The following is a 13,180-nucleotide window of genomic DNA, read 5'->3' as shown; positions in this document are numbered from 1 at the left end:
TTTTACTAGTGAATGAAATTATTTGGTTGTAATGTAAATGTTTCAAAGTAAAAACTAATTAAAAAAAATATATATTTGCGGAAACCACCATTATTGCATCTTTGACATAGCACCTTTAATAGTGCAAAATATAGTGTTGTGTTTACAAACAAACGTCTGTCACATTAACCTGAATGTCTGTTATACAGAAAAAACATTGATCCCAGTTCTCGAGGTACGTACACTTCTGTGTTTCACATTGAACACACAAGACGACCATAAACATGTTGGGGTTTTGTCCAAAATTCATAATTTAGGCAAAAACTTGCAAAAACTTGCAAAACCTAAAAATTTTGTTTTTCCGGGATGTGACAAAAAACAATTGGATAGATACGTCGTCTTTTATTATTTCTCTCTTTTAAAAAAAAAAAACCCAAACAAACAAACATTTTTACTCTTTTCACATACTTATTTTTGAAGAAAAATTAGGGACCGCCCTTTTTTCTAGGTAGGTTCGGGTTCACTGCAGGCCTGTAGCTAAGTTACCAGTGAAAAATGTAATAGCCGAAAATAGTGTGTACTAGTAACTAAAACAAATGCATTTAAGGATAAAAGCACAAAGAAGAAATATTCGTTGTTTTAGATCAGCAAGTTTTGCCTTCGCCGATGATGCTAATGTCGGGAATCGGTTGGGATTTCATCATCAATCATCGGTTATAATCAGTTGGCACCAACCGATCAACTTTCGATGACACAATCGGTTATAATTATAAAAACATAAGAAGGATTTGAATTATAAGGACCATGGACCTATCGTCGTGTTCACCTTACAAATGCCTTATTTTACCTTTAATAACTTTATTATCATTTTGCTTTACATACACATGAAAGCAAACCCTAACCCAAGCATATTTTATATCAATTCCATCATCTAAACTGTTGCAGTATTCTTCATTACATAACGACTATCTCGCATATATAATATCTGCGTTTGCTATTGCAGCCTGTATCAGACCAGAGAAATTTGGCATAGTTATTCAGTCTGATGCAGTCGCCCCTGCCGTTGGGTTGCTGTATCTTTGTGTTCCAGTCAAAAACCTGAATCGTGTTGCTGGCGTTCCAGTTCCACAGCCACGAACCGTTCACGAACGTCCCGCCAATAATTAAGCTTTTATTTTTGAAATCTAAAACATAGGTAGAAAAACTATTTTAAATACTGCCTGCCTATTGGAAGAGAATGCAGAGGCGGATCTAGAGGGAAGACCCCAGGCCCCCCCCCCCACACACACACACCGCACCTAAATCTCCCATAAAGTTCTCTTGACATTCCGCCCCATGTCATTGCCCCCCCACCCACCACAGAAATGTATCCTGAGTTTGCTGCCACTGTAACATGTTTCCTTTTTAATGTGTAAATTTAATTCTCTATAATATACAGTGCGTATTGGGTTTCCTTTGAGCTTTTTGTTATTGCTAATATAAGATGTTATTGATTAACGATTAATAATACCGGACACCAACATGCGCGTGTTTAGAGGAGGGATTGCGACGTCGTGCGGGGGGGGGGGGGGGGGGGGGGGGGGGGGGGGGGGGGGGGAGGGGGGGTTGTCGAACACGCCCTTCTCAAAGCAATTGTTTTTCAGTGTATTTTCCGGGCGAGCACAACCCCACCCCCACCCGAAAATGTTGGCTCGCCAAAGTCTAGACCCAACTGTACAATTTTGATTTGTAAGTACTGTACTCTGAAATATATGTCCATTTCTTTTTTAACAGGAAAATATTGTAATATTTCATTCAAGAAAAATTGTGTGTGTGTGTATATATATATATATATATATATATAAAGTGTCATATATAAGGTGTCATCTCCCATACGCCAAGGCTCACGTGTGTGACTTAGAGAATCCGTTCAGAGCAAGAGTTATGGTAAGAGGTTAGTGAAAGAGCTTGCACCTACCTTCAAACCTGAAATCTAATGGATTAACCACTACATACACCGAAAGCAGTAAACTGTCATCTAAAAATAAAAAAGATAAAATAAAATAAATGTTTTGTTTAACGACACCACTAGAGCACATTGATTTATTAATCATCAGTTATTGGATGTCAAACATTTGGTCATCTTGACAGTCACTGAGAGGAAACTCCCTACATTTTTAAATTAGCTGCAAAGGATATTTTATATGCACCATCCTACAGACAGGATAGCACATACCACGGCCTTTAATATACCAGTCGTGGTGCACTGACTAGAGCGAGAAATAGCCCAATGGGCCCACCGACTGGGATCGATCCTAGACCAAGTGCGCATCAGACGAGTGCTTTACCACTAGGCTTAGTCATCTACAAATGCACCTGCGGAATTAAACCATTCAAATGGTTATACATGTAATATAAAGGATATCTATATACAAGTTAAGCCACTAACAACACCAACACCACCAACACTGAAAACGAATTTGATCCGCCCATAACATAAATAGTGCATGTACATCTCACCGTTAAACAAAATATCCTTGACTAATTTGATTTTCGCATCTGTTTCAAGTTGGAGTAACCTTCCCCCGTCCTTTGTACAAGTTGCCCTGGCGTCTTCAGCAGTGAGTGTACTGTTGTTGCTGTGTCTGTAACACAACTCAGCGTCTCCATTGATGCTCTTTTTGTAGCAATAGCAAGCAAACAAGCAGTAGCAATAGCAAGTAGCAAATAGCAAGAAAGTAGCAGAATAGCAAACAAACAAGTAGTAGCAATAGCAAGAAAGCAATAGCAAGTAGTAGCAATAGCAATAGCAAACAAACAAGTAGTAGCAATAGCAAGAAAACAAGTAGTAGCAATAGCAAGACAACAAGTAGTAGCAATAGCAAGCAAACAAGTAGTAGCAATAGCAAGCAAACAAGTAGTAGCAATAGCAAGCAAACAAGTAGTAGCAATAGCAAGCAAACAAGTAGTAGCAATAGCAAGCAAACAAGTAGTAGCAATAGCAAGAAAACAAGTAGTAGCAATAGCAAGAAAACAAGTAGTAGCAATAGCAAACAAACAAGTAGTAGCAATAGCAAGAAAACAAGTAGTAGCAATAGCAAGACAAACAAGCAGTAGCAATAGCAAACAACAAGTAGTAGCAATAGCAAGCAAACAAGTAGTAGCAATAGCAAGCAAACAAGTAGTAGCAATAGCAAGAAAACAAGTAGTAGCAATAGCAAGCAAACAAGTAGTAGCAATAGCAAGAAAACAAGTAGTAGCAATAGCAAACAAACAAGTAGTAGCAATAGCAAGCAAACAAGTAGTAGCAATAGCAAGCAAGCAAGCAAACAAGTAGTAGCAATAGCAAGCAAACAAGTAGTAGCAATAGCAAGCAAACAAGTAGTAGCAATAGCAAGCAAACAAGTAGTAGCAATAGCAAGCAAACAAGTAGTAGCAATAGCAAGAAAACAAGTAGTAGCAATAGCAAGACAACAAGCAGTAGTAATAGCAAACAAACAAGTAGTAGCAATAGCAAGCAAACACGTAGTAGCAATAGCAAGAAAACAAGTAGTAGAAATAGCAAACAAACAAGTAGTAGCAATAGCAAGCAAACAAGTAGTAGCAATAGCAATAGCAAGCAAACAAGTAGTAGCAATACAAGCAATAGCAAAAACAAGTAGTAGCAATAGCAAGCAAACAAGTAGTAGCAATAGCAAGCAAACAGCAAGCAATAGCAAACAAACAAGTAGTAGTAATAGCAATAGTAGCAATAGCAAACAAACAAGTAGTAGCAATAGCAAGCAAACAAGTAGTAGCAATAGCAAACAAACAAGTAGTAGCAATAGCAAGACAAACAAGTAGTAGCAATAGCAAGCAAACAAGTAGTAGCAATAGCAAGAAAACAAGTAGTAGCAATAGCAAGCAAACAAGTAGTAGCAATAGCAAGCAAACAAGTAGTAGCAATAGCAAACAAACAAGTAGTAGCAATAGCAAGCAAAGTAGTAGCAGTAGCAATAGCAAGTAGTAGCAAAACAAACAAGCAGTAGCAATAGCAAGCAAACAAGTAGTAGCAATAGCAAGTAAACAAGTAGTAGTAATAGCAAACAAACAAGTAGTAGCAATAGCAAGCAAACAAGTAGTAGCAATAGCAAGAAAACAAGTAGTAGCAATAGCAAGCAAACAAGCAGTAGCAATAGCAAAAATAGCAAGCAAACAAGTAGTAGCAATAGCAAGCAAACAAGGAGTAGCAATAGCAAGCAAACAAGTAGTAGCAATAGCAAACAAACAAGTAGTAGCAATAGCAATAGCAAGCAATAGCAAAAACAAGTAGTAGTAATAGCAAACAAACAAGTAGTAGCAATAGCAAGCAAACAAGCAGTAGCAATAGCAATAGCAAGCAAACAAGTAGTAGCAATAGCAAGCAAACAAGCAGTAGCAATAGCAAGAAAACAAGCAGTAGCAATAGCAAGCAAACAAGCAGTAGCAATAGCAAACAAACAAATAGCAAGAAAACAAGTAGTAGCAATAGCAAGCAAACAAGTAGTAGCAATAGCAAGCAAACAAGTAGTAGCAATAGCAAGCAAACAAGTAGTAGCAATAGCAAGAAAACAAGTAGTAGCAATAGCAAGCAAACAAGTAGTAGCAATAGCAAGCAAACAAGTAGTAGCAATAGCAAACAAACAAGTAGTAGCAATAGCAAGCAAACAAGTAGTAGCAATAGCAAGAAAACAAGCAGTAGTAATAGCAAGCAAACAAGTAGTAGCAATAGCAAGCAAACAAGTAGTAGCAATAGCAAGAAAACAAGCAGTAGTAATAGCAAACAAACAAGTAGTAGCAAGCAAACAAGTAGTAGCAATAGCAAGCAAACAAGTAGTAGCAATAGCAAGAAAACAAGTAGTAGCAATAGCAAGCAAACAAGTAGTAGCAATAGCAAGCAAACAAGTAGTAGCAATAGCAAGCAAACAAGTAGTAGCAATAGCAAGAAAACAAGCAGTAGCAATAGCAAACAAACAAGTAGTAGCAATAGCAAGCAAACAAGTAGTAGCAATAGCAAGAAAACAAGCAGTAGCAATAGCAAGCAAACAAGTAGTAGCAATAGCAAGAAAACAAGTAGTAGCAATAGCAAGCAAACAAGTAGTAGCAAGCAAACAAGTAGTAGCAATAGCAAAAAACAAGTAGTAGCAATAGCAAGAAAACAAGTAGTAGCAATAGCAAGCAAACAAGTAGTAGCAATAGCAAGCAAACAAGTAGTAGCAATAGCAAGAAAACAAGTAGTAGCAATAGCAAGAAACAAGTAGTAGCAATAGCAAGCAAACAAGTAGTAGTAATAGCAAACAAACAAGTAGTAGCAATAGCAAGCAAACAAGCAGTAGCAATAGCAAACAAACAAGCAGTAGCAATAGCAAACAAACAAGTAGTAGCAATAGCAAGCAAACAAGCAGTAGCAATAGCAAACAAACAAGTAGTAGCAATAGCAAGCAAACAAGCAGTAGCAATAGCAAACAAACAAGTAGTAGCAATAGCAAGAAAACAAGTAGTAGCAATAGCAAGAAAACAAGTAGTAGCAATAGCAAGCAAACAATGAGTAGCAATAGCAAGCAAACAAGTAGTAGCAATAGCAAGCAAACACGTAGTAGCAATAGCAAGCAAACACGTAGTAGCAATAGCAAGCAAACAAGTAGTAGCAATAGCAAGCAAACAAGTAGCAGCAATAGCAAACAAACAAGTAGTAGCAATAGCAAGCAAACAAGTAGTAGCAATAGCAAGAAAACAAGTAGTAGCAATAGCAAACAAACAAGTAGTAGCAATAGCAAGTAAATAGCAAGTAGCAATAGCAAACAATAGCAAGTAGCAATAGCAAACAAACAAGCAGTAGCAATAGCAAACAAACAAAGTAGTAGTAATAGCAAACAAACAAGCAGTAGTAATAGCAAGCAAACAAGTAGTAGCAATAGCAAACAAACAAGTAGTAGCAATAGCAAGAAAACAAGCAGTAGCAATAGCAAACAAACAAGTAGTAGCAATAGCAAGCAAACAAGTAGTAGCAATAGCAAGAAACAAGTAGTAGCAGTAGTAGCAATAGCAAGCAAACAAGTAGTAGCAATAGCAAGCAAACAAGTAGTAGCAATAGCAAGCAAAACAAGCAAGTAGTAGTAGCAATAGCAAGCAAACAAGTAGTAGCAATAGCAAAGTAGTAGCAATAGCAAGTAAGTAGTAGCAATAGCAAGCAAGTAGTAGCAATAGCAAGAAAACAAGTAGCAATAGCAAGCAGTAGTAGCAATAGCAAGAATAGCAAAGCAAACAAGTAGTAGCAATAGCAAGCAAACAAGCAGTAGTAATAGCAATAGCAATGAAGCAAACAAACAAGTAGTAGCAATAGCAAGAAAACAAGTAGTAGCAATAGCAAGCAAACAAGTAGTAGCAATAGCAAGCAAACAAGTAGTAGCAATAGCAAGAAAACAAGCAGTAGTAATAGCAAGCAAACAAGTAGTAGCAATAGCAAACAAACAAGTAGTAGCAATAGCAAGCAAACAAGCAGTAGCAATAGCAAACAAACAAGTAAGTAGCAATAGCAAGAAAACAAGTAGTAGCAATAGCAAGCAAACAAGTAGTAGCAATAGCAAGCAAACAAGTAGTAGCAATAGCAAGCAAACAAGCAGTAGTAATAGCAAGCAAACAAGTAGCAATAGCAAGAAACAAGTAGCAATAGCAAACAAGTAGTAGCAATAGCAAGAAAACAAGCAGTAGCAATAGCAAGCAAACAAGTAGTAGCAATAGCAAGCAAACAAGTAGTAGCAATAGCAAGCAAACAAGTAGTAGCAATAGCAAGCAAACAAGTAGTAGCAATAGCAAGCAAACAAGTAGTAGCAATAGCAAGCAAACAAGTAGTAGCAATAGCAAGAAAACAAGCAGTAGCAATAGCAAGCAAACAAGCAGTAGCAATAGCAAACAAACAAATAGCAAGAAAACAAGTAGCAGCAATAGCAAGAAAACAAGGAGTAGCAATAGCAAGCAAACACGTAATAGCAATAGCAGCAAGTAAGCAAACAAGTAGTAGCAATAGCAAGCAAACAAGTAGTAGCAATAGCAAGCAAACAAGTAGTAGCAATAGCAAGAAAACAAGCAGTAGTAGCAATAGCAAGCAAACAAGCAGTAGCAATAGCAAACAAACAAGCAGTAGCAATAGCAAGCAAACAAGCAGTAGCAATAGCAAGCAAACAAGCAGTAGTAATAGCAAACAAACAAGTAGTAGCAATAGCAAGAAAACAAGCAGTAGCAATAGCAAACAAACTAGTAATAGCAATAGCAAGCAAACATGTAGTAGCAATAGCAAGAAAACAAGCAGTAGTAATAGCAAGCAAACAAGTAGTAGTAATAGCAAACAAACAAGCAGTAGCAATAGCAAGCAAGCAAACAAGCAGTAGCAATAGCAAGCAAACAAGTAGTAGCAATAGCAAGAAAACAAGTAGCAGCAATAGCAAGCAAACAAGTAGCAGCAATAGCAAGCAAACAAGGAGTAGCAATAACAAGCAAACAAGTAGTAGCAATAGCAAGCAAACAAGTAGTAGCAATAGCAAACAAACAAGTAGTAGCAATAGCAAGCAAACAAGTAGTAGCAATAGCAAGCAAACAAGTAGTAGCAATAGCAAGCAAACAAGTAGTAGCAATAGCAAACAAACAAGTAGTAGCAATAGCAAGCAAACAAGTAGTAGCAATAGCAAGCAAACAAGCAGTAGCAGCAATAGCAAAAAACAACAAGCAGTAGCAATAGCAAGTAAACAAGCAGTAGCAATAGCAAGCAAACAAGTAGTAGCAATAGCAAGCAAACAAGTAGTAGCAATAGCAAGCAAACAAGCAGTAGCAATAGCAATAGCAAGAAAACAAGCAGTAGCAATAGCAAACAAACAAGTAGTAGCAATAGCAAGCAAACAAGTAGTAGTAGCAATAGCAAGAAACAAGCAGTAGCAGTAGCAATAGCAAGCAATAGCAAACAAGTAGTAGCAATAGCAAGCAAACAAGTAGTAGCAATAGCAAGAAAACAAGCAGTAGCAATAGCAAACAAACAAGTAGTAGCAATAGCAAGCAAACAAGTAGTAGCAATAGCAAGAAAACAAGCAGTAGCAATAATAGCAAACAAACAAGTAGTAGCAATAGCAAGCAAACAAGTAGTAGCAATAGCAAGACAAACAGTAGCAAAGACAAACAGCAGTAGCAATAGCAAACAAACAAGTAGTAGCAATAGCAAGAAAACAAGTAGTAGCAATAGCAAACAAACAAGTAGTAGCAATAGCAAGTAAACAAGCAGTAGCAATAGCAAACAAACAAGTAGCAGCAATAGCAAGCAAACAAGCAGTAGCAATAGCAAGCAAACAAGTAGTAGCAATAGCAAGCAAACAAGTAGTAGCAATAGCAAACAAACAAGTAGTAGCAATAGCAAGTGACACAGCAGTAGTAGCAATAGCAAGACAAACAAGTAGTAGCAATAGCAAGCAAACAAGTAGTAGCAATAGCAAGCAAACAAGTAGTAGCAATAGCAAACAAACAAGTAGTAGCAATAGCAAGCAAACAATAGTGCCAGTAGCAATTTTCATTTCAACTTATTTTCGTGCTTATATCCAATTAATGTTCAAACACGCTGTCCTGGGCACACACCTTAGCTATCTGGGCTGTCTGTCCAGGGCAGTGGGTAAGTTGTTAGTTGGTTAGTGGGTAGTGAGAGAGAAGAGGGTTCTAGTGGCCTTAAATCTGCCCATTGAGCCCTTAAGAACTAGCTCTGGGTTGGAGCTGGTACCGGGCTGCGAACCCTATACCTACCAGCCTGTAGTTCAATGGCTTAACCACTGCGCCACCGAGGCCAGTAATGACATTCAGTGATCTTTTGAACACTCGTTCTTAAATTAGGTTTAATAACTCGGACGCTTGCATCTAACCCTACTCATTAAAACATTAAACATATTTAATTTTGATTACGTCATGGAAATCAGCAGATAATATGTAGTACCTAGACACTGCTTCGAAAGTGGCATTTGCTGGGTCCTGCAATACACTGTAGTGTAGTTGACATCTCAAGGACTTTTTGCTGTAGAAGAATGAAGCGCAGTTTACCGTCCTGAAACAGACAGACGCGCAGACAGCCGCCGTTTGGACATCTGGGAGTACCTTCAGAAGATCCTGGGATAGGATTTTATCCTGGAAGTCGGCCACGGGCACGGCTTTACGATTACACCGTGAGATTGACTTCTCCAACGACTTGTTGACAAAAAGGATAAGCACAACACAGTGAGAAGAAAATATTGAATCATAAACCTCATTGTTAATAATATTGGGCTAAATGAAGGTATGTTAGCCAGTAATTAATGACTTAGTTACTAGAGAAAATGTTTCTTCTCTTAATACATCCAGAAATATCACGGTTTAACACAGATACTACAATTATATACCATATGGAAGTGCATGTACATGTATATTTGAAAACACTGTTTCGCTTGAACGATTTGTTTAGCAGATAATTTTAAGGTGCTTTCTCACGGCAAGAATTATAGTAACAGTTTATAGAACATGACATTTTGTAACTTATACACAAATATATAACGACTATAAATCGATTTAGTTGTCTTAAGCTGTTACATAATAGTACACAATATTACCATTGCACTGTGGGTTCGTCTGTCGTTAGCATGTCATTTAAAATATAACACATAGAATTTCAAACTAATATAAAATGCGAACCATCAGGCTTGAAAGTATTGCAACTCGATGCAAATACATAAACAAAACAGATGTTGGCAACAAAAACTGCGGCGTGCCTTAAACAATATAACAATATATATAGATATTATTACACGAGCTTGTGTGTCGTACTGCTATTACGAAACTCATGTCAAGATTCTTGTATTGCCCGAGCGAGAGCGAGGGTAATACATGAATCCTGACACGAGTTTCGTAAATAGAGATTATTATACGAGCTTGTGTGTCGTACTGATTTTACGAAACGAGTGTCAGGATAATTGTATTATCCGAGAGACAGTGAGGGTAATATATGAATCCTGACACGAGTTTCGTGAATAGAGATTATTATACGAGCTTGTGTGTCGTACTGATTTTACGAAATGAGTGTCAGGATAATTGTATTATCCGAGAGAGAGCGAGGGTAATACATGAATCCTGACACGAGTTTCATGATTCACACACGAGTGTAATAATTTGTTTATTATCTACATTATCCAAAATATTATTTTTATGAATAACAAGCTGGGACTATGTCAGAATGTTTCAAATGTAACTAGAAAGAAACGACGAAACGACGTCATTTTTCGAAATTACGTCAATTTGGTAAGCGTTTAAACAGGGCCCGTCTTTATAAAACTTATAGAGTCCAGGGGCCCTATTTTCGAAGCCATCTTAGCGCTACGAAATCGTAAAACCGTCGTAGGTTGTGACGCCACTACAGCGCACGCCATAGTGACGTCATAGCTTACGATGATTTCACGATTTCGTAGGCTAAGATAGCTTCGAAAATATGGGCCCCTGGCCCCGTGCTTATAAACCTTAAAGTCTAGACTTTAATAAAGTTCAGACTTTAACGTCATAGCAATGCCCTTCAAATAGGATTACGTTAAAGTCTGGACTTTATTAAAGTCTAGACTTTAAGTTTTATAAGCACGGGCCCTGTTTAAACGCTTACCAAATTGACGTAATTTCGGAAAATGACGTGGCATGTGCTGTAGTGACGTCACAACCTACAACGGTTTTACGATTTCGTAGCGCTAAGATGGCTTCGAAAATAGGGCCCCAGACTCAGTCTCTAATGACGTCACACGTATACAATTTGTATGGTGTTGCCACAAAATTGCTGTCTCAGACTCTATTAGAGTCTCGAGTCTAAACTTTAAAAGTTTTATAAGCACCAGGCCAGATCTAAGACTGGGGAAACTGCATCAAGTTATGACGTCACTTCACAAAATGATGTTATTCGTTGTGCACATGAAATTATTATAAATCTTGAACTGTGTAGATAATAATCTTTATATATCTTTTTTAAATTAAAATAGATAAAATGGATAAAATACAGGAACTTACACTATTTAACATGCACACGCCATTCTGAAAGCCCCCAAAACATAACGCTATTTGATAATTCGCACAACACAGATCTCTTTCGTTCTTTCACACACGCGCGGGCACACACACACTCACACACACTCACACACACATTCTCTCTCTCTCTCTCTCTCTCTCTCTCTGTCTCTCTCTCTCTCTCTCTCTCTCTCTCTCTCTCTCTCTCTCTCTCTCTCTCTCTCTCTCTCTCTCTCTCTCTCTCTCTCTCTCTCTCTCTCTCTCTCTCTCTCCGGAAAGCATTATAGAAACTTAAAGAAAATTCTATTCTTAACTGTTTAAAAAAAAAAAAATCCTAGCTACGGCCCTGAAAACGCATCCTGTGTGCAGTATTGATAAGCTATATGTGTTCAGAAATAAACAAACATGTCCATTAGTACTTGATTTTATGGTAGAATGATTAAAGGCAAATTTCTGATACGGTGATATAAACATCTTTTGAAATGTGCATTAGTATGTTGTTGCGCTAATGAGAGAAAATGGCTGTAGGCCAATGAACTCACTGATTTTGTTTAGCTATTTGGACATGACAGCCAACTTGAAATTCAAAATGGCCGTCATTTAAATATTTTATATACATCTTTACTTTGTTGCCCCCCCCCCCCAAAAAAAAAAAAAACCCAAAAAAACGAAGGAAAAAAAACCCCTTAGGGAATGAATTTGCCAACAAAGAAAACTGTTGTCTGACCTTAGCATTTTGTTTAGCCATTTGGACATGACAGCCATCTTGAAATTCAAAATGGCCACCATTTAAATCTATTTTTCCCATATATATCTCAACTCCCGGTTAACATAGAAACACAATTTATTTTGTCTATGTACATTTCTGTAGTCATGCATTTATTGTTGTCACGTTTATAGTCATCCAATCATGGCAACCATGTGAACTTTTTAAAAAGCCACCATTTTAATGTATTTTTCATATATCTTAACTTCCAATTAACTCAGAAGCACAATTAGTATTGGCTATGTACATTTCAATGATCAGTTACTTGAATGGTGACATTTTTATAACCATCATCCAGTCATGGAAACCACCTTGAAATTCAAAATATGGAAATTCAAAATGGCCACCAATTTAATATTTGGCCAATAATTTTTCTCCTAGTCCACATACATTTTATGTCAAATAATAAAAATATTGCATTACTAATGGTTTTTATGTTTTAGATTTTAAACTAATGAGGAATATACCAATTGTAAACTGTAATTCGCAATGGCACATTATCACGGCTCACCCTGCTCATGCCAAATTAGCCAACTGCTAATTGTTATACAAAGTAACTACAAACATATAGGCCTACCCTACATATCTGAAAATTGGCTAAAACTAATTTCATTCCAGTGAGATCCCTCAGCTATTCGAAATTACATTTAGAATTGGTATAAATACATATATTATTAACAATGGCTAAGAACTATACACGTGTAAATTATTAAGAATTTCGTACATTGAAAGTGTGTGTGTGTGTGTGTGTGTGTGTGTGTGTGTGTGTGGGGTAGGGGTCATTTGTAGATCCTCTTTGGGTACCAGGGGGCGCTGCTGAGTTGGGTCCATATCTTAAAACGTTTGTCAATGTATATATGTGCAAAGTTTCATGCTTTTAACTAAAAGTTCACTTTTTTTTTTTTTTTTTTTTTTTTGGGTGATGATGATGATAAGTAGTTTAACATGCCCATATACCACTAGGGTTTCGAACACGTCCATCCCGAGTCCGACCTCCGATAAGATCGGTGGCCTGACTCGGGGGGGGGGGGGGGGGGGGGGGGCGGTAGTGTTAAAAATGGGCAGAATTTAAGTTAATAGAATAAATAAAAAATAAAAAATAAAACTTTACAAGCCAAAAATTAAAAAAAAATGACTGCTCGTGCTCGACCGAATATTTTTTTAATTTGGAGCCTGTCGTAAAAGAGTAGCCTATGTGGCAACAGCGGGTTTCCTCTAAAAAAACCAGTATCAGAATGACTATATGTTTGACGTCCAATAGCCGATGATAAGATAAAAAAAAAAATCAATGTGCTCTAGTGGCGTCGTTAAATAAAACAAACTTTACTTTACTTGGGAGGCTTAGATAATCCGTAATCAACCGAGTTGTTCCGAATATGTTTTAACCGTTTCGAAAGG

Source organism: Gigantopelta aegis, chromosome 10 (assembly GCF_016097555.1).
Source record: "Gigantopelta aegis isolate Gae_Host chromosome 10, Gae_host_genome, whole genome shotgun sequence".
NCBI classification, from domain to species: Eukaryota; Metazoa; Mollusca; class Gastropoda; order Neomphalida; family Peltospiridae; genus Gigantopelta; species Gigantopelta aegis.
Note: the sequence above shows the minus strand (reverse complement) of the source record.